Source organism: Balaenoptera ricei, chromosome 18 (genome assembly GCF_028023285.1).
Source record: "Balaenoptera ricei isolate mBalRic1 chromosome 18, mBalRic1.hap2, whole genome shotgun sequence".
Lineage (NCBI taxonomy): Eukaryota > Metazoa > Chordata > Mammalia > Artiodactyla > Balaenopteridae > Balaenoptera > Balaenoptera ricei.
In genome coordinates, this window is record NC_082656.1 from 19,830,086 (window position 1) to 19,852,618 (window position 22,533).

The following is a 22,533-nucleotide window of genomic DNA, read 5'->3' on the forward strand; positions in this document are numbered from 1 at the left end:
GTGACACCTACGATTCACCAAAGGGAATTTCTGAGAAGGATTGTTCCTTTTCCTGAGAGGTAGAGCTACTTCCTTCCACCCACCAAATTTCATATTTCCTATTTATTTATACTCTTCTTTCCGCAAAAACGCTTCGGTGGCTTACAACAAAAGACGTGCAGTTCAGCTGAGTTGAACAAACATTTGTCAATTGCTAGACTCTTTAGTAAGTGCTGGGGATACAAATGTGACTAACGTCTCTGTCATTTTAGGGGCTTTAAGGGGAAAATTTACTACCTTTGCTAGAAGGTAGTTTCCACTGTGATAAGGGTGTGCTCAGGGTGATGAGGGGGAAGAGACGGTGCAGAGAGAGAGGGGGCGGTACTTCACCACCCTGGGGAGATCAGGGAAGGTTGGGGCAGCCAGGTCCTGAAGGAGGAGTGGGAGTCAGCCAGGTGGGGACAGGTAGGGCAAGGGCATTCCCGGTGAAGGAGTGGCCTGAGCACCTGCGCAGAGGAGAGGCAAGCAGCTCTAGTGCCGGCACCACACGCACGGCGACGTTAGTTAGCTGGGGTATAGAAATTCACAGTCCAAGCAAGGAGGGTGCAGCACCGATGTGAACATGAAGGTAACTGTGTTTCTCAACTGGTCTCTGAGCTTCCTGGCAGCCTGCAAGGCCCAGGGTTCAAAGGATCTTATTAATGGCTCTTTTTTTTTTTTTTTTAAATTGAAGTATAGTTGATTTAAAATATATTAGTTTCAGATGTACAACATAATGATTCAATACTTTTATAGATTTTACTCCACTTAAAGTTACTACAAAATAATGGCTATATTCCCTGTGTTGTACAATATATCCTTGTTGCTTATCTATTTTATACACAGTTTGTTCCTCAAAATATTCTACCCCTGTCTTGCCCCTCCTCCCTTCACTCTCCCCACTGGTAACCACTAGGACTCACAGATATAGAAAACAAACTAGTGGATATGAATGGTTCTTTTTTTGTTTTTAATTAATTAATTAATTTATTTTTGGCTGCGTTGGGTCTTTGTTGCTGTGCGCCGGCTTTCTCTAGTTGCCGTGAGCGGGGGCTACTCTTCATTGCGGTGCACGGGCTTCTCATTGTGGTGGCTTCTCTTGTTGCGGAGCACGGGCTCTAGGCGTGCAGGCTTCAGTAGTTGTGGCATGCGGGCTCAGTAGTTGTGGCTCATGGGCTCTAGAGTGCAGGCTCAGCAGTTGTGGCACACGGACTTAGTTGCTCCGTGACATGTGGGATCTTCCTGGACCAGGGCTCAAACCCGTGTCCCCTGCATTGGCAGGCGGATTCTTAACCACTGCGCCACCAGGGAAGTCCCATGAATGGTTCCTGAATGCCAGAACAATTGAAAGTCCCTTCTACTTCACACTTATGAAGGCCAATTTAAATTTGTTTTGTAGCCACTTGATGTGGGATCTGGGATCATTGTTATTGCCCTTGAGTCTCACCTTGCCTTTTAAAGGGGCTTCAGATTTACTTGGTCTCATGTGGCATAGATGTAAAATGACCTATGAAAAGCACTAGAGGCCCAACAAACTGTTCAAGCTGAGAATAGAAAGGAATCATGTCACAGACGGAAGCCGTTTTTGAATCCGAATCAATATTCGAATGTCCTTCCTTCCACAATGAGAATCGTGTATTTCAGCAATATCAACATAGTCACTATTTTGCTCAGTCTAATACTGCATCCAAGATAGTTTCAGAATTGTTTTGCCCATCCCACGACCATAAGCCAAGCTACTAAAAAGAGTTAGGCTTTGTTTGCACTCCTTTCCCTTACTCCCTAGCCTACCTGCACCAGGTGGGGGGAATATAGTCAAACACTTTGCTGTACTGTGTTCATAAGTTACCTGGATTGGTTCTTTCTTTTCATTTTTTTCTTTCAGTGTGATTATACTATTCATTCATACGATTAAGTTCATTTGTTTCAGTTTGCTTTCAATTTTAGGGTTTTTTCCTTCCTGTTCTTACTGATTCCACTTTATCTTTTGGGACAAGTAAGCGATCAGTTGACGCTTTCAAAAGTGAAAGCTACACAAAAAGACAAATACAGAAGCACCATTCTTTCCCATTTCTCTCTCTCCCGTCCCCTCTGTAGGTAACCAGTTTCATTGTTTACTGGTTTATTAGTTCTGGGTTTTTAAAAAAAAATAATAATAAGAAAATCTGTGCATTTTTTTCTTATTTAAAAAAATTTACACAAATGGTGGTATGCTATATATGCTCTTTTTGCAACTTGCTTAAAATTTTCTTTTTAACTTAATACCTCCTGGAAACTGCTTTACTTCAGTTCATAGGCATCTTCCTCTTTCTTCTTTATGTGGTACTCACTTGGGTGTACATACCATGACGTATGCAACCAATTCCCTTGGTCTGGACATTTAGGAAGTTTCCAATATTTTGCAGGTACAAGTAATGCTGTAATGAATAACCGTGTGCATGTATATGTTGGTGTTATTGGATGTGTATCTTTAGGATACATTCCCACAAATGGGATTACTGGTTTGATGTAGTTTTTAAATTTTTATTTATATTTATTTATTTATTTATTTAAAAGATTTTTTTTGATATGGGCCATTTTTAAAGTCTTTATCAAGTTTGTTACAATATTGCTTCTGTTTTATGTTTTTTGGTGTTTTGGCCACGAGGCATATGGGATCTTAGCTCCTCGACCAGGGAATGAACCCACACCCCCTGCATTGGAAGGCGAGGTCTTAACCACTGGACCACCAGGGAAGTCCCAATGTAGTTTTTTAGATTTTGCCAAATTCCCCTCCATGGGGACTCTTCCACTTTGCTTTCCCCTCAACAATGTATGGAAGTGCCTGTTTTCCCCGCAATGTTGTCCAGAGAGGGCATTGCAACTTTTTGATTTTTTTTTTTTGCCAATCTTATAAGTGATAAATGCTATCTCAGTAAAGTTTTAAAGTTTTGCATTTCACTTATTATGAGTGAAGTTAAACATCTTTTCATTTATTGAAAGTCCATTTTAAAATCCTTTTATGAATTGTCTGTTCATGTCTTTTGCCCATTTTACTTATAATTTTCCCTCAATTTAAAAAGTTAAAAAAATAGATTGGGGATATTAGCTTTGGTATATGTCACAGGTATTTACTACCAGTCTGTCCTTTGTCTTTTGACTTTGCTTACAGTATTTTTTTTTTTAAACATCTTTATTGGAGTATAATTGCTTTACAATGTTGTGTTAGTTTCTGCTGTATAACAAAGTGAGTCAGCTATACATATACATATATCCCCATATCCCCTCCCTCTTGCGTCTCCCTCCCACCCTCCCTATTCCACCCCTCTAGGTGGTCACAAAGCACCGAGCGGATCTTCCTGTGCTATGCAGCTTCTTCCCACTAGCTATTTTACATTTGGTAGTGTATATATGTCCATGCCACTCTCTCACTTTGTCCCACCTTACCCTTCCCCCTCCCTATGTCCTCAAGTGCATTCTCTACGTCTGTATCTTTATTCCTGTCCTGCCCCTAGCTTCTTCAGAACCATTTTTTTTTTTTTTTTAGATTCCATATATGTGTGTTAGCATACGGTATTTGTTTTTCTCTTTCTGACTTACTTCACTGTATGACAGACTCTAGGTCCATCCACCTCACTGCAAGTAGCTCAATTCCGTTTCTTTTTACGGTTGAGTTATACTCCATTGTATATATGTGCCACATTTTCTTTATCCATTCATCTGTCAGTGGACACTTAGGTTGCTTCCACGTCCTGGCTATTGTAAGTAGTTCTGCAATGAATATTGTGATACATGACTCTTTTTGAATTATGGTTTTCTCAGGGTGTATGCCAGTAGTGGGATTGCTGGGTCGTATGGTAGTTCTGTTTTTACTTTTCTAAGGAACCTCCATACTGTTCTCCATAGTGGCTGTATCAGTTTACATTCCCACCAACAGTGCAAAAGGTTTCCCTTTTCTCCACACCCTCTCCAGCATTTATTGTTTGTAGGTTTTTGATGATGGCCATTCTGACCGCTGTGAGGTGATACCTCATTGTAGTTTTGATTTGCATTTCTCTAATGATTAGTGACATTGAGCATCCTTTCATGTGTTTGTTGGCAATCTGTATATCTTCTTTGGAGAATTGTCTATTTAGGTCTTCTGCCCATTTTTGGATTGGGTTTTTTTTTTTTTTGATATTGAGCTGCATGAACTGTTTGTATATTTTGGAGATTAATCCTTTGTCAGTTGCTTCATTTGCAAATATTTTCTCCCATTCTGAGGGCTGTCTTTTCATCTTGTTTATGTTTTCCTTTGCTGTGCAAAAGCTTTTAAGTTTCATTAGGTCCCATTTGTTTATTTTTATTTCCATTTCTCTAGGAGGTGGGCCTTACATTTAGGTCTTTAATCCATTTTGAGTTTTTTTTTGTGTATGGTGTTAGGAAGTGTTCTAATTTCATTCTTTTACATGTAGCTGTCCAGTTTTCCCAGCACCACTTAGTGAGGAGGCTGTCTTTTCTCCATTGTATATTCTTGCCTCCTTTATCAAAGATAAGGTGACCATATGTGCGTGGGTTTATCTCTGGGCTTTCTATCCTGTTCCATTGATCTATATTTCTGTTTTTGTGCCAGTACCATAGTGTCTTGATTACTGTAGCTTTGTAGTATAGTTTGCTTACAGTATTTTTGACCGTGCGAAAGTTTTTATTTTTTTCTTTATGTAGTCAAATTTATCAATCTTTTCTTTTATTGCCTCTGAATTTTGAGCCATAATTAGAAAACCTTTCTCTACTCCAACATTAAACAGGATTCACTCATGTTTTCTTCTCATACTTGTACAGTTTTACTTTTTGCACTTAGGTCTCTGATCCATTTGAAGTCTATTCTTTTCTCTGGTATGAGGAGTGGATCTAATTTTTTTTTTCCAAATGGCTATCCAGTTGTCCCAACACCATTTATTACAAGTGACTATCTTTGCTTTAGTGATTGAAGATACTACCTTTATCATATACTTGATTTTTATATGTAGTTGAATCTGTTTGTAGGCTTTTCTTTCCATTTCTTTCATTTTTTTTTCTATTCATATACCAGTACTACACTGATTTAATTATAGAGGCTTTGTAGTATGTTTTAATACCTGTTTGGGGTAGTCTTCCCCAGAACTCTTCCTTTTCAGTGTTTTCTTAACCTTTATTTTCCCATGTGAATTTAAGTGTCATCTTCTATGAGACATTTAATTCTTGATTCTGTTTATTCCTGAAGGTGTTCTGCGACTCTTTGTTGGAAGCTGTCTATCTCTAGGAATCTCCCTCCCTCTGCCCTATGAAAGTAACTGTAGTCATGAGAACCTGTTACTGATGGCATACATCACAGCTTGCAGGTATGTCAAAGTATCAGAACAATAATTCTTAACCTTGGCTACACATTAGAATCACTTGAAAATCTTTTAAGAATTACTGATATCAGGGCCTTCCATTAAATTAGAATCTCTGAGGTTGAAGCCTTGGCATTTGCATTTCAAAAAAGCTTCCCAAGTGATTCTAAGGCTTGAAATCCACGGATTCAGAGATGTAACTGGGAATATCCTTGTTTAACCCTTAAGGTCCACAAGGGAACAGAAATACTATGTAATAGGCTATGATACAGGCATACAGCCACAATATTAGTCCCAAAGCAGAGTGGAGGTGACTTTGAGCTAGTGGAAAGTGATACAATAGTGATATCTGTGAGGGAAAATTATGGGAAAGAGAAGATGGTGACTGCCCAGGTGGCCCAAGAACTCTCAGAGTGGATATAGAACATAAACTTCATGCTTAATTTCTACGTCATATAGTGTGCTTTATAATTACACTTATTGAAATCAGTCAGGTACAAATGTTTTCCTTAAACTTTACATATTCCCAGGAATGCTAAAATGTGGTTTGGGTTTGTGTGGGGAGAGGGCAAAGGTATTTACCCAAATAATAGCTAGAGGGAATTCACACAAAGTTATACTAACCAGAAGTGACTCTCATGATACAAGAACCTTACCTTTATTTCTGAAGGGTATGGTACATGCCTCATGGTTCTCTTCTAGAACATTTCCAAAGCATACTAGGTTATCATATGTCTTAGCTCAGGCTGCTTTAACAAAAATACCATAGACTGGGTGGCTTAAACAACGAACATTTATTTCTCACTGTTCTGGAGGCTGGGAAGCCCAAGATCAAGATGCTGGAAGATTCACTGTCTGGTGAGGGCCCGCTTGCTGGTTCTTGGTTCTTTCTGTGGGCCCTCCCATGGCAGAAGGAGCAAACTCTCTGGGGTCTCTTTTATAAGAGCACTAGTCCCATTCATGTGAGCTCCACCCTCATGACCTAATCACCTCCCAAAGGCCTCACCTCCAAATACCATCACGTTGGGGGTTAGGATTTCAACGTATGAATTTTGAGAGGATGTAAACATCGAAATCACAACATCATCATCGTAAAGTACATAATTTCTGACCCTTGCATAAGAATAATCATTCTAATTTTCATGCCACACGCTCCTGTTTTGTCAGTTATCCCTCTTCAAAGAGTAATCCTTGTCCTTCTACCTACAGTTTTAACAACTGCAGTTGAGATATATTCAAAGAGAGATAGAAAAGAAGAATGAGACTGTTTTGAATTTAAAAAAAATTGGAGACTGCTTCCCAGGAACATGCTTCTCACTATAAATCTTTTGCAAGATTATGTCAGCCACATTGTCCACAAGTTGATTTAAAAAACCTATCTCTCTAACTGTATCTTTCCCTGAAGCAAATCCTCTGGGGGAGCTGGTGATTGAGCTGTCCCTCTCTTTTAAATCAGAGGGTTAGCATCAGAAATGGTATGTTTCTTTTCCTTCCCTTTTATTTTATCCAGTCTTTGGCACAGTATGTCAATTAAAACAACAAGTATAATTTGATATGACTTTCCCTCTTTTCATGGCTTATTATTTTCCCTCCAGTCTAGGAAATTGCTGTACACATCATTTCTTATTCTTCCTCTTTCTCATAGAAAATGACCAATTTGAAAGACATTTTTAGTTTACTTCTATAAAAGCCATCTAGTGACCTTCCTGCTTGCCAACAAAAGAACCGTTTCCTGTCCAGCCTCAGCAATCAGCTCCTTTACAATTGATTCTGTTTGAGGTCATTGCTGGCCTATGATATAACTACTTCAATAAATGTAGCTTTAAAGAAAATGGAGGTAATGTGTGAGAATGCAAGTGAAATCTCACATCATGGAGTAAAGCAGTTCATTTTCTGATGTTTTTAAAGCAGTAGCCAACGGTGTGGTGTGGTCTCTATAAAGAAAGCTCACACCACCTTGGAAGCCACTGGCCACATCCTATGACCAGAAAGCTCCTCTGTATCTTGTGCTGGGTTATTCAGTTCAGTTCCTCCCAATGTGAAGTTTCAAGAGAGATGCTGAATGTTAAGGGAGCCAGAAAAAAAATATCTTGTTGAGAGTATTGCAAAAGTTTAGCTGGGTATAGAAAAGATAGGGCGGACATGATGACCACTGTCATATCTTTGAAAGGGTATTTTGTTATGAGAGGTAGTCTTTTTTAAAAAACTGGAGACCAGTTCTCAGGAATATGCTTTTCACTATAAATCTTTTGCGGGATTATGTCAGCCACATTGTCCATAAGTTGATTACAAAAACCAGTCTCTCTCACTGAGTCTTTCCTTGGAGCCAGTCATCTGGGTGAGCCAGTGATTGAGCTGTCTCTCTCTTTTAAATCAGAAGGTTAGCATCAGAAATGGTTCTTTTTGCTTTGGAAGCACAATAAGTACCAAAGGATATAAATATAAATATGGCAAACAGTAGTAAGGATACCTGTAAATTAGTGAGTAGGTCCCCATCATTTCAAAGTATTAAGTGAGAAGCTAGATGATCATTTGCAGGACTGTTGTAAAGGGGTTTCCTGTGCTGGGTGGGTTTCTATGATTCTCATATGAACACACTGGGTTTTTCATGATGCTAAAGAGGAAATCCCCACGTTTTCAGTTTGAAATGGTTTAACTTAAAGAAGACTTGAGTCCTTTCCCATCATAAAATGTGGGCTAGAATTTTAGGTTGCAGATACATTCTTCATTTACCTAAGGAAAAATTATTCAGTATAAACTGCTAATTATATGTGGGTTGTTTATAAATTTTTATAAACAAAATGCTACTCTAAATTTGAATATGATAGACACACATGTACCAATTTCTGGCAGACTCTGTAGATGGAGCAATTTCTCTGGCCTTCATTCAGCCTCAGAGAATGGGAATTATTACAGATCCTAATGTGAGCAAGAAATTGGTTGTTGGCTGTGCTGGGAATTCTAAGCCACAATTTGTCAGATATGTTAAACTTTAAGATATTAAGACTGGCCTTTTCTCTTAACAAGACACTTTCTCAAAGCCCTGACATGCTGTGTTCAAAGTCAGTATCTGTTGTCTTTGTTTTCTGAAAATGCCATCTTGATATTGATAATGTGAAGCCAATGCATTCAAGGTGTTAAATCAGGATGTATGTTTGAGATACTACAGGATTTCCTAAAGTAAGAAATGGTTCTCTTCGCTCTATGAAAAGCGAGAAAAAGAAAGAGTTACTTCCCACCTGCCTCCCCTGCCAACCAGAAGGTCCCCCATAGTCTGATAAGCTTTTTGGTCTCTTCAGAATTTTCTTATTTATAGCTTATTACTGACAACTTACTGCTTATCATTCAACAAATCCAAACAGCCTAAGGATGAAATTTACTGCTATCTGCTTTGTAGGGAGGGGTTAGCTTGGGTACCTGAAGCACGTTACACTTTCAGCCTCTCACATTTTTTGCAGCAGGAACTAAGGTAACTCACATGTATCAATATTTTTTTTAATGTGTTTTTTTTTTATAAATTTATTTTATTTATTTTTGGCTGCGTTGGGTCTTTGTTGCTGCGTGCGGGCTTTCTCTAGTTGCGGTGAGCGGGGTCTTCTCTTGTTGGGGAGCACGGGCTCTAGGTGCGTGGGCTTCAGTAGTTGTGACACGTGGGCTCTGTAGCTGTGGCTCGTGGGCTCTAGAGCGCAGGCTCAGCAGTTGTAGCACATGGGCTTAGTTGCTCCGCGGCATGTGGGATCTTCCCGGACCAGGGCTTGAACCTGTGTCCCCTGTGTTGGCAGGCGGATTCTTAACCAGTGCACCACCAGGGAAGCCCAATATTTTTTTGAAAACAAATTTTTGAGAGCATGAGATGTCCCAGTGAAATGCCATAAATTAGCAGGCTGCGTAGCTAATGATTTCCCACGATCAAAGGATTGGTTAAGTTCGGCCACATGGTAGATGCCCATCAGATTGTTGTCCACCATCTCTTTTCTACTAGTTTCTTCTTCCCCCATCCATTCACCTGATTGTGGTAGGAGATGCCCTGATTAAATGTGATCCTGACCCCTGCCACATTTTTTGGGTCTAGGGGCATTTGATCCAAGCTGGCCAATCAATCCTTTCCTGGAGATTTTGGCCTTGAGAATAAGAGCTAGAGATGGGCTTCTTATTGGGCATATGAGTTTGAAACGTATAAATGCTGGGAGCAGTATGGCTGTGTCCCACCAAGTGTATGAAAGAGCCGAGGAGGCTGGTCTGTAGTAACAGGGAGGAGTAGGGCAGATGTATAGGGAAAATAGAGGGAGTGATGCAGAGAGAGGCCCCCAGGCTCCCTACAGGGCTCTAGGCCACGATTCCATCCTGGGGCTGTGTCTCTAACAAATTGGGTTCTTTTTACTGTAGCCAAGAGCTCTAACTGTTAACAACACAGGATTGATTGAAAAGATCCTGGGGCAGTTCACAAAAGGGGAAGAAAAGTGGTGCAAGCAGTGTGGGAAAGGCAGGGAGCCGGCAGCCCTGTGGCCTTGGCCACAGGAGTTCTGGTCCTTGAATGACAGTGTGGCTCTGGTCCCTGTTGCATCCTTGTGTCAGCACTAGTGCTTCATGTGCCCAAGGAAGAGACTCTGACGGGCCCTGCTGGGTCACTGTGAAGCCTGTTCCAGAAGAAAGGAAGGAAAAGTGCTGGCTGACAAGAGCAGAAGCCACTCATATCTGGATCTGATTTGTCCCCTTAGAACATTCTTCATTTTCATGTACTGATTGCTTGGTTGCCTAGGGCAGACGTGGAGTTTCTGTTTCTGAAGTTTTGCTTAATCTCTTACCAAGAAATGTAAAGACCCAGAGCAGGACTTCCCTGGTGGTGCAGTGGTTAAGAACCCGGCTGCCAATGCAGGAGACACGGGTTCGAGTCCTGGTTTGGGAAGATCCCACATGCCTCGGAGCAACTAAGACCGTGCACCACAACTACTGAGCCCGTGTGCCACAACTACTGAAGCCCACGCGCCTAGAGTCCATGCTCCGCAACAAGAGAAGCCACCACAGTGAGAAGCCCTCGCACCGCAACAAAGAGTAGCCCCCGCTCACTGCAACTAGAGAAAGCCCGCGCACAGCAACACAGCTAAAAAAAAAAAAAAAAAAAAAGACCCAAAGCACAGGAACCTGGAAAACCCATTTTTCCCCCTCTTGGTTAGCGTCCTGGCTTTGCCACTTACTGCAGCATGACCTTGAGTGAGGCATGTCATTATTCTATAAAATGGAGATAATACCAGCACCTACCTTATAAAGTTGTTGTAACTATTAAATGAGGTTGTGTTTGTAAAATGCTTTGTCTAGAGCCTGGTGCCTGGAACAGGCTTCACACGGTTACCATTATTCACCTGCAGATATTTCCTTCAGTTACAGCCTCTGAATCCTGAGCCATCTGGATGCGGGGCCTGAGGGCTCCAACCTGAGCACCTCTTTTGGAAATCTCCCCTTATTCCTCATCATTTTAAGACTGAAGTCCTGGGTCTCAAAAGCCTCTGCCTTATTTTTTTAAATAATATAATATTCATACAGAAATATACAAATTATTTGAATTTTCACCTACATATATACCTATGTAATCACTATTAGGACAAATATCCAGGACATTTACAGCATCCTGGAAGGTTCCTTTATGTTCCCTCCCAGTCGATACCCACCCTCTCTCCCTCAGACTTGACCCATATTCTGACCTCTTTCACTACAGATTTGTGTTTCGTGTTCTTGAACTTCCTATAAATGGAGTCGTACAGTATGCACTCTTGGTGTCTAGCCTCTTTTCACTCCATGTTATACCCATCCATATTGTTGAAGATAAAAGTGGTTTACTCTTTCTTACTGCTGTGTAATAATGTATGAATATGCCGTAGTTTGTTCATTGTACTGGTGGACTGCGTCCAGTTTTTGCCCATTACGAGCACATGTCTCCTGGATGAGACATGCACACATTTTTCTTGGGTCGATACTTAGCAGTAGAATCACTGGGTTAGTGTCTGTTTCACTTTAATAAGTTCAAACAGTTTCCCTGAGGCTCTTTTGAACCTTGGACTCTGAGCCTTTGCCTCTGTAAGCCTCAGAACTCTCAACTTCCTCATGATATGTACGAGTCCAGAGGTTGGAGAGAGACTAGGAATGGAAGTAACTAGGAGTTAAATGGTGGCTTAACCGGAAGGTCTGTGGGAGCTTGCAGGGGTGTCAGGAGCAATCCCAGCCTCAGAGGTCAGGCAGGCTAAAGCAGGTGACCTCACCCTCTGTGAGAAAACCAAGTCCTGGAGAAGGCATGTATCCCATCCAACCCAGGCAGGGAAAGAGCTCAGATGGACTTAATTCCATTCTTAGTGTGGGAGGGGATGACGGAGCTTAATATGATTCTGGGTGAACATACAGGGAAGTACCTAGTTTCAGCAGTAAATCCTGCAGGAGAGGATTCCTACCTGAGACTGGGAGGGCAGGGTCCAGTTGACGCAGCTGGTCCCCGCTTTAGAAGCTGCAACAGGCAATTTGTTACTGTCACCTACTCTGTGGGCTTCTTCTCAATATTTTTTCAAAAATGATGCTGTGATTCTGATGGTGACATGGTTGCCAAGCTTGAGAACGGACATTTGTTGGGATACTTTGGTTTTCACAGTTATCAGAATTTCTTGCTGAACAAGATATTTTATCTCTTTTCACTGTACATATTTGTTTTTCCAACTGTTCTCATTTGCCAAACAGGAGCTTTACAAAGTGTCTCAGAATTTGTAATGGCTAACACTTTTAAAGAGGAATTTGGTTTTGTAAGTCAAGCTGACACAACACAATTTCTCAGATAAATTAATTCCCCAACTTTACTGCCTGAATAATTTGTGACCTAAATTATTTAGCTATTTACATCAATTTCCTTTGGACCATTCCCAGAAAAGTAGGGAGTTCCTAGTTCCTTTCTCTTCCTTCAGGGAAAAGCACATGTAACTTTTTCCAGACAAATAGACATGAAGGCAAACTTAAAATATTGTTCTGTAACTAGTTCAGAATCAGAACCTATGAATTTTTTCTTAATACTGTCATTTAAAAAGTTCATTTTCAAAAAGGTAAATACCTGAAAGTTTAAAAAAATTTATTATCAGTATTGCTTGAGAGAGCTCCAGTACATATATTATAGTCAGAATGCCTGCGCTCAAATCCTGTATTTGCCCTCTGCTAGCTCCATTGCTTGGCAAGTCTCCAAACACGAGTTTCCTCATGTATGAAATTCAGAAAGCCTAGAGGTGCTGCCGTGTTCAGGTAACAAATAAGGAGCTTAGTAAGGGCCCGCTACATGGGCTGTGTTCATTAAATGCCTAATTGTTATTTTGATATTCACAAAATATATGTAGTATATTAAATTGAATTGTTTTAGAAAGTTGTGTGATTTATATAATACCACTCAGTTCGGGGTTTATTCAACACTGACAAAGACTAGAGACCTACTTACTGTGTGTCAGGAAGTGTTTTAGGCTGGCAGCAGAAACCTACTCTGGTTAATGGAAGTAGAAAGGAAATTTATGAGAAAGCACTGGGTGACTTAGGAATCTCCAGAAGGGCCAGACTCAGAGTACTCCCCGGAATCAGGATGCAGAGCTCGTCCTGCAGAGACGCCGTTGCCCTTGCTGCCCGGTCCAGCCCTCGCTGTTGGCCCTGCAGTTTGCAGCTCGATGCGCTGCTGCAGCTTCTGCTGTAACTGCCTCTGGGACCTGTGTGTGGTGGCTGCCACGCCACCGCATGTCATCTGATGGGATTTATAAGTCCCTGCTTCTCTGCATCGCTAGCTGTGCAGGTGTTTCTGATCAGCAGAGCCCAGCCACAGACAATGCTGGGAAGATGGGGAGCTGGCACCTTCACCTCTACAGCAGGAAATGGGTTTTACCTCCTCTATTAGTTTGCTAGGGCTGCCGTAACAAAGTGCCACAAACTGGGGGGCTTAAACAACAAAAATTTATTGCCTCACAGTTCTAGAGGCCGGAAGTCCGAGATCAAGGTGTCAGCAGGGCCGTGCTCCCTCTGAAGGTGCTATAGGGGAAGGTTGTGTTCCAGGCCCCTCTCCCAGCTTCTGGTACTTCCATGGTTTATGGCAGTGTAACTCCCATCCTCACATGGTGTCTCCCTGTGCGTGTCTGTCCCTTTTTATAAGGACACCGATCACACTGGATCAGGGCCTGATTACTCCGGGATGACCTTATCTTAACTGATTACATCTGCAACGAACTTATTTCCAAATAAGGTCACATACCAAGGCACTAGGGATTAGGACTTCAACATAGGAGTTTTCGAGGGACACAATTCAACACCTCCTAAGGTGGGAGATTGCTCCAGTACAGGAAGGGCAGCCCCAAAAGAATGAGAAATACCAAGTGTAAATTAGGAAAATAGTATTGCCAATCCTTGACAGTTTAATAACTTATTGTTGATGAGAGTCATAATCTTATGTGGGCTAAAGATTGTTTTCTATGAATATCAACCAGAGCAAATTGAAGAAACTGAAGCCCTAACACATTCAGAGCTGGAAAGAGCCTTAGGGATTGATCTGACACTTGCTTTCTTCCAGTAAAAAACACAGACGTCCAGACAAGTTAGGTGACTTGTTCGAGGTCACACAGCAAAGATGGAGCTAGACCCTAGAGACTCCTAGTCCAGTGCTGTTCCCTCTAGAACACACCGTCTCTGTTATATGTTCGCTAGCAATTGGGTTTCTTTCAGACAAAACCACCAGCTTTGCATGTACACAAATTCCAGACTCTGATTCTCTAAGAGGATTGTCCACAGGGCCTCCCCATACCCCCATGCTGCTGCCCAGGTTCAGGCAGATGAAGCCTTCCTGCCCAGGGCTGCTGGCCTGTGATGGTCGGCAGCCTTGGTTTGGCCTGGGGTTGCTGAGTGCCCTGAGGATTTGGCTGAAGGTCCTGGCGTGGGCTGTGGGGAGAGGGTGGATTCTGGGAAGTACAGACCAGGTCCTGGAAATGACTGCCAGCTTCTCTTGAGAAAGGAGAGAGGACCCCAGAAGGACAGCAGCTTTCTGCCTTTCTCTGCTGGAGAAGGATACAAGGACAGAGAATTTCAAAAGGAACTTTAAGAAAAAAAATCTTTATGCTGTGCTCTCCTGCTAGGAGCAGGGTCCTAGAATTGAGCTTAGATCTTTGTCACTTGAAAAGCAAGAGATGAGGGGTCACCTTCCTGAGATCTTGGTGGAGCCTAGGTTCCCAGTGGGTATTCCAGAAGCCTTTCAGGGGTATGTGTGGGACTTTGATATTTAAGATGTTGAGATAGACTATTTAGCCTCTGTATTTTCATTTTAATGTTGTTGAGGGCTGAAAGATTTGTGATAATAGAGTGGCTTCTAAAGATGTTCATCTCTGACAGGACATTAATTATAAGAATAAAGCAAGACCCAAATCTGTCTTTCCTCCTTGCCATTTTCCAGTCCTCTTTGTCTCCGTTTCATCATATTTTTATCCAAAGAAAGAGCTCCGATGTGAAATTTCTTTCTTCTCCACACTTTTCTGGGCATATCTGAGAAAACGATCTAAGGGCTTTCTAAACAATTCTTTCCTATTCAGCGGATTTCCACCTTAGTGAAAGAAGCTGCTCTGATGACAAACACTGGGAAGTTTTCATAGGTCTTTACCCTTCCTGAATTTTCTTTTCCCTTTGAGATGGGGACTCCCTCACAGGGAGCAGCCCCAGCTTCTCCTTTGTTGGGACAGCCATTCTGAGTTTGTGCATGTCTATACTTTCTTCCTTCTCATACTTACTCGTGGCTTATCAGCACCCTGGGAGAGACTGGGCTAGTTCTGAGGCCCGGGAATCCATCAATTGTTTCAGACTCAGGTTACATATGAAGGAGGGAGGGATTTGGGTTTTTTGGCTAGTGTTAGATTTTTTAAAATGTATTATTTTTAAAAATTTTTATTAAAAATTATAGTTGTTTACAATGTTGTGTTTTCAGGTATACAGCAAAGTGATTCAGTTGTGTATATATATATATATATATATATATATATATATATATATATATATATGTATCTCTTCTTTTTTTTAGATTCTCTTCCATTATAGGCTATTACAAGATACTGAGTATAGTTCCTTGTGCTATACAATAGGTCCTTGTTGGTTATTTATTTATATATAATTGTGTGCTTATTTTAATCCCAAACTGCTAATTACTCCCTCGCCTCCCATTTCCCCTTTGGTAACCATCAGTTTGTTTTCTGTGTCTGCGATCTATTTCTGTTTTGTAAATAAGTTCATTCACATCATTTTTTTAAGATTCCACATATAAGTGGTATCATGATATTGTCTTTGTCTGACTTATTTCATTTAGAATGATAATCTCTACGTCCATCTATGTTGTTGCGTAGTGTTAGGTTTTTGATTGACCTGTCCTTTCTTCCTCCCTGCTTAATCCCCATGACCTTGCAGGATTAGATGTGTACCGCAGTGCCTCTCATTGTGACTGTCGCTTAGTCAATGTTTGTTGTATTGAGCTGAGTCTTATTAGTCATGGCACAGAGCCCCAGGTGAACTGGCTAAATGTCAGAAGAACCAGAAGCTGTTTTGCTTGAGGAAGTTCTCTTCCTGGACAATTTAAGTTTTTAACAATTGTTATGTTACCATATGTATTCGCTTGCTATGGCTTCCACAGCAAAATACACGGACTGGTGGCTTGCAAAAGAGGAATTTACTGACTCACAGTTCTGGAGGCTGGAAGTCCAAGATCAAGGTGTTGGCAGGTTTGGTTTCTCCCAAGGCCTCTCCCTGGCTTGCAGATGGCCGCCTTCTTGCTGTGTCCTCACGTGGCCTTTTCTCTGTGCATCCCTGGTGTCTCTTTGTGTGTCCAAATTTCCTTTTGTAAGAACATCCGTCAGACTGGATTAGGGCCCACCAATATGACTCATTTAACCTTTTTTTTTTGGTCTCATTTAACCTTAATTACCTCTTTAAAGCTCTATCTCCCAATACAGTCACAATCTGATGTACTAGGACTTATGAGTTTAACATATGTGTTTGGAGGGGATACAAGTCAGCCTATAGCACCATATATCTCTACACCTGTAATGGATCCTAAATCAGAGAGTCAGAGGCTAGTAGGATTGGAATGGACTTCAAACACCTGGTCCTTCCACCCACTTTACAGATGAGGATCCTGAAGTCAAAAAGGGGAACTGGAAACATCTGGATTAAAAAAAATCGGGTATCCCAACCTCCTTCCTCCACAACCCCAAACCTCGTTTGGCTCCAGTCTGGGCTGGAGTTACAGGCCCTACCTGCCTCCCTGGGGACAAATGACAGTCAGGCAGAAACCTCCTCAGAGTGATGCCATGTCCCAAGGACAGGAGGGCGGCGGCGTCCAGCTCCTTTCTTCATACACGGGGCTCCTCTCGGCTCCAGGCGAAGCCTCCCCAACTCTCAGCCCGTGCTCACTCCCGATGTGCCCCCCCCCCCAACACCAAGCCACCCAACCAGCCTCCTTTTAGGGTTCTCCCAGGGGGAAATGCAGAGGGCAAGTTAAATTTGTCTTTAGCTTCCCATCCCCAACCTTGACGTTTACTTTTTTCCTTCTTCAGCACCTGTAGCTCTCATGCTGGCTCCTTGCTGTCCAGCTCCTCTCTCCCGGGATGCCACCTCCAGATCCGCTCGATGGCCCTTTCCTGAGAGTCTCTCCTCCTGCTATTCCTTACCCCACCACAGGTTGGCTGTCCCTGTTTGAAATACCAGAATCTTCTGTGGTGCCCATATCCGTTGCTCCCAGAGCCCTCAGCTCACACCTGCTCTATGGCACTTCTCATCCTGCAGTGTAATTGTGGGCTCACACGCCGGTCTCCCCTCCTAGACTGTAAGCATCCAAAGCACGGAGCATTCCATTTCCTTTGTACCCTTAGGATTTAGTACAGTGTCTGGAACAGACTAGGCATTCAATAGGTGCTTCTGGGATAAGTCAAATCCCTAGTTCCCCGGCCACCACTCAGCAAGGTCACAGCTTGACTTGACCTAATGATCCGCTTGCCGTGGGTCTGAATGTTGAAGGTGAGACCCCCAGTGATTGGCACGCAGACCTATGAGGCAGGTGCTCTGGACCTTCATTTCTTCAGTCATTCATCACTTCAAACATCTTTTAAGCACCTACTGTTGTCAGGGATTGGACAATGAACAAAACATATTCTGTTCTCAATAAGTTCAACATAGGACATGGCAGAGCTGGAAAATTTCCCTTTTCCACTTGACGCCATAGGTGCGGTAGGATAAAGACTTGAAGTTACATTTCTGGGTGTGTACCAGGCTCTTAAAGGTTTGTTGATAACTTATTTTGGTGTGTGTATTTCCAATATCTTGGATGAACACTCTGGTATCATGGTGCAAAGTGTCAGCCAAGGAATAGAGGCTGACTAACCTGTTCCTCTGTGGTTCACTTAATGCTGTTGGAAACCCATTTTGATTGTCTGCACTCCTGGCCAGTCACAGCTTCAACGTCCTCCATTGTTCTCTACCTTAGAGAAAAAAAAGACTGAAAATCTTTTTGTGACAGTCCTGCAATTTTTGCTTGCCTCCTCAAAGTAATATTCTAGGCATTAAAAATGTAATTTGCATTGTGATTTGGGGGAGTGATAAATCTTGTGCCAGGGACCATTTTTGGATAAGAGATCACTAGAATTATGAACTTCTCAAGGTGTGTGACAGGAAACTGGGGTTGGGCTGTGAGGAGAGGAAAGAGGGCAGTGAGTCTGTACTCTGCTCTGGTGGGGAACAGCAGCAATGGGTGAATTTATTTGCATTGATGAATATATTTACACACAGATGTAGTTTTGGGCTTTTGTGGTTTTTTCTCAATGATCTGCCATTTCTAAGATACAGGAGAATCACTTTTTCAGAGTTGAAGGCACATCCTGTAAATGTATAAAAGTTAATCCCTTGATAAAAAAAAAAAAATCTACTTTAAATAGGTAATGCATGCCTATGATATGAACAGAAGAATATGCAGTGAAAAGTGTGTTGTGCGTATTTGCAGTTCTTTTTTGTTATTCCGGTAAAAATACATATTTATCATTTTAACCGTTTGTAAGTGTACAATTCAATGACATTAAGTACATTCGTAATCATCACCACTATCAATATCCACAACTTTTCCATCATCCCCCCCAACAAAAACTCTGTACCCATTAAACAATAATTTCCCCTTCCTCCCTCCAGTCTTTGGTAACTACTATTCTACTTTCTGTCTCCAGGAATTTGACTACTCATAAAAGTGGAATCATATACTATTTGTCTTTTTGTGACTGGCTTGTTTCACTTTGCCTGCCTTAGAGGTTCATCCACATTCTAACATGTGTCAGAATTTCATTTCTTTTTAAGGCTAAGCAATATTCCGTGGTATGTATATACCACATTTTGTTTACCCATTTTTTCATTGATGGACATTTGGGTTGTTTCCACCTTTTGGCTAGTGTGAATAATGCTGCTATGAACATTGGTATAAATGTCTGTTTGAGTTCCTGCTTTCAATTCTTTTGGCTATATACCTATAAGTGTAATTGCTGGGTTGTGATTCTTTTTGTTTACTTAGATTCTAAGCCACTGTGCTGTGTTGGAGGATTCTTCCTTCCTTTTGAGGCAAAGCCTGCTTCTCACGGCAGAAGGTAGAATTGATTTGGGGAATTGTTTCTGACATTTTAGTCCCCTAAGCCTGATTCGGAACTATCTAAGCCTTCCAATATCCTTCTAACAAACTCCCTTCCTACTTAAATCAGCCAGGGTTGTTTTCGTTGCTTGCAATGCAAATGCTGACTGACACAGTTTCACTCAAATTCCTGTTCCCAGCACAGCAGTTCCACTCCTTCAGGCAGCTGTTGTATTCAGTTTCCTGTGCCTCCCTCCAGATAATCCTTTAGTATTTGTAAACGTAAAAGAGAGTATATTATTGCCTTGTTCACGAGCCCACACCTAAGACTAAGGCCTTGAGGATGTAAACTATGGGCTGTTAAGTGTTAACTCAATAATTTTCCATTATCTGTGCTTGGGGGCGGGCAGATGTTGATACTACCGTGGGCTTTGTCAGCTCTCTGATGAATTAACATGTATGGCAAGGCTGTCCTCAAAGAGCTTGGCAGGAAGGGCAAGAAGGGAAAAACAAGATGGGGAACTATGAACGACATCAGAGCCTACAGAGATAGGCAGAGAAGACGGATGTCAAAGAGACTTTGCTTTGTTGCCGGGTTCTGTGGCTCATCTCTCACTAGAGCTTTGTCAGCAGGTTCCATAACTATGGAAATTCTTGATTTTTAATCCCCAGTCCCAGTGGGATAGAGAGCTGAATGGAGCTGGTTTGGGTCCTATGTACCTATGTTACCTTGGGTTGCATCCTGTGAGTCTCTTTGCAGGCAACTTCTTAGATCTCAAGCTGGGACGCCTACCTTGATGTGTCCCACCTAGTGGCTTTGCACCTGAACTGTTCAGGAAGGAAAGGGAAAGAAAAAGGAAGAGAAGAAGAATGAAGGGATTTGTCTTTTGCAAAGGGCACTCTTGCTATAATGTGGAAGGCAGATTGAAGGGAGCCCAGAGTCCATGGGGAGATCCCGTTAGGAGGCGGCTGCAGTCATCAGGTGAGAGATGGTGGCAGTTTGGACAAGGGTCGAGGTGGTGGAGGTAAAGAGCTGTGGCTGGATTCAGAATTCTAGGAGGGGAAGCTATTATTAGGATTTGGTGAAGGATTCTCAAGTGGGTGTCAGAGGAGGCGGTGGTTAAGGAGATTCCTCAGTTTCTTGCTTGTGCCAGCGTTGCTTCGTAGGCTATTCACAGAGACAGGGAACCCAGAAGAAGATCAGGCTCGGTGGGGGAATGATGACCTGTCAAGGGAGCTCCTGGAGGAAGAATATGACAGTGACATAACAACAGAGTAAATGCATTAGAATTCTTCATTCATTCATTCATTCATTCATCCATTCATCAGTTAGTCATTGACAACCTAGTGACTGAACCTTTTTGAAAATGGGCCTAAGTACAGTCTACTCCACGTGGCTGTGGTGAGGGGTTATGAACTATTTGGGGATAGTTTTAGTTTCCTCATCTGTGAAAATGAGGCCATCCAAGTAGATACTCTTAAAGGTGCCTTCTAATTATTGCACCATGAGAAATGAAAGCCATTTCTTCTCTCTGCCTCTGTCCTAGCAGCCCACGGACTGTAAGCTGGAGGAGGTCAGGGCACTGTCTGTTTTTGTTCACCAGAGTCTTCGATATGGTAACTTCTCCCGGAGCGGGGACTGGAGTGTTTACCTGTCTCCTTTACCCACCAGCCTCCATGGGGAATGGACACTATTCAGCTGAACATTCATTACAAAAAACCCAACATCTTTCTTGTTTTGCTTTCTGACATTAAATAGGAGACCCATTTCTGTGGGCCATTCCAAGTCCCAGTCACTTGAATATATTTTTATCTGCAGTCATTTCTGGCAGTAAACTTGTTTCAGATTCAAGAGAAAAATAAACAGCAAGCTTATATTATCCTATCTCTGTCACTGAATAATCAGGAGAACTAGATCCAATTTAACTATTCTGAGCTCCTTACCAAAATATTCCCTGGGGAAAGCATCTTAGGATACAGTCAAAACGACTCAGAGTAAAACAAAAGACATTCAGGTGCAGAACCCACTGCATGGAGCAAACAGCAAAACCCAAACCCAAACCCCCAAATCTGCCCCAAAGCACAACCTCCAAACAAACAAAACCACATCCCCACAACCTCCAACACACACACACACACACACACACACACACACACACACACACACACAGCGTGCTTCCCTCAGTTCTGCTGTGTTTGGGGGACGCTGATGCAGCCCAGTCCCAGGGAGGGGCTGGGACACTTTCCAGGTCAGGTTCTCCTCTGTTTGTCAGAATCGTCTCCTCTCTGCTCTGCTGTCAGTGAATTCTGAGGACCTTCTAGTGGTGGACATAATCGTAAGCAGTTCAGATGCTTTTGTTGGCCCCTCCAGTCTTCTACACGTCATCTCTTGCCATCATTGGCCCTGAGTCACCACAGTTGTCACCTTGGTGACATGAATATCTAGGTCTTTGTTTAACAGTCTCTGGAGGCAAGACTTTCTTCTTTAAGACAATTGGACTTTTCCTCCATGTTTCTGAGCTAGGGGATGGAGAAGAGAGAAGAGGAACTAAGGGGTCTTGCTATAGGTGGAGCTTCGAGGGAACTGATCGTCTTTCCAGGGGCCCCTCAGCAGTGAAGCGAAGTCTTGGCCAGCTCTCTGTTTGAGGTTCTTAGGGCATCTTTAAAAGTGAAGACAAGCCCAACTTGTGTTAGAATTCACATGTTTACATTTAATAAGAAAATACTTTAGCACATGTAAGTAGAGTTGTTTTAGTCCTAAGGTAATATTTATTATAAAATTAATAAAACATTAATTATTAGTTTTTATAATATGGTTCTAATCAGTGGAGAAAAGATGGATGATACAATGAATAGTGTGTTGAGATACACTGTTACACCAAAAATAATTTAACAGTGGAGCAAATATTTAAACTTGACTCATGAAATCATTAAAAGTACTTGGAAAAACTATGGAAGAATTAAAACGATTATCCTAGTGGGAAAGACTTCAAAATGTGACACAAGGGCTTCCCTGGTGGCGCAGTGGTTGAGAGTCTGCCTGCCAGTGCAGGGGACACGGGTTCGAGCCCTGGTCTGGGAAGATCCCACATGCCGCGGAGCAACTAGGCCGTGAGCCACAACTACTGAGCCTGCACATCTGGAGCCTGTGCTCCACAACAAGAGAGGCCGCGATAGTGAGAGGCCCGCGCACCGCGATGAAGAGTGGCCCCCGCTTGCCGCAACTAGAGAAAGCCCTCGCACAGAAATGAAGACCCAACACAGCCGTACATACATACATAAATAAAAAAAAGAATGTAAGCAGACAAGAATAGCATTAAAAAAAAAAAAAGTGACACAAAACGCAGAAGCAGAAAAGATATTGTTGATATTTTTAAATATATGAAAGCATAAAATTTCTGCAAGGCAAAATCCTGTATATTCAAAATCTAAAGACAAACAAATGAGAAAAACCATTTGTAACTCATATCATAGATTAAGCACTGATTTCCCTAATATATTAAGGGCCCCTGTAATTTAATAAAAGAGCAACAAGCCCATAGAAAAATG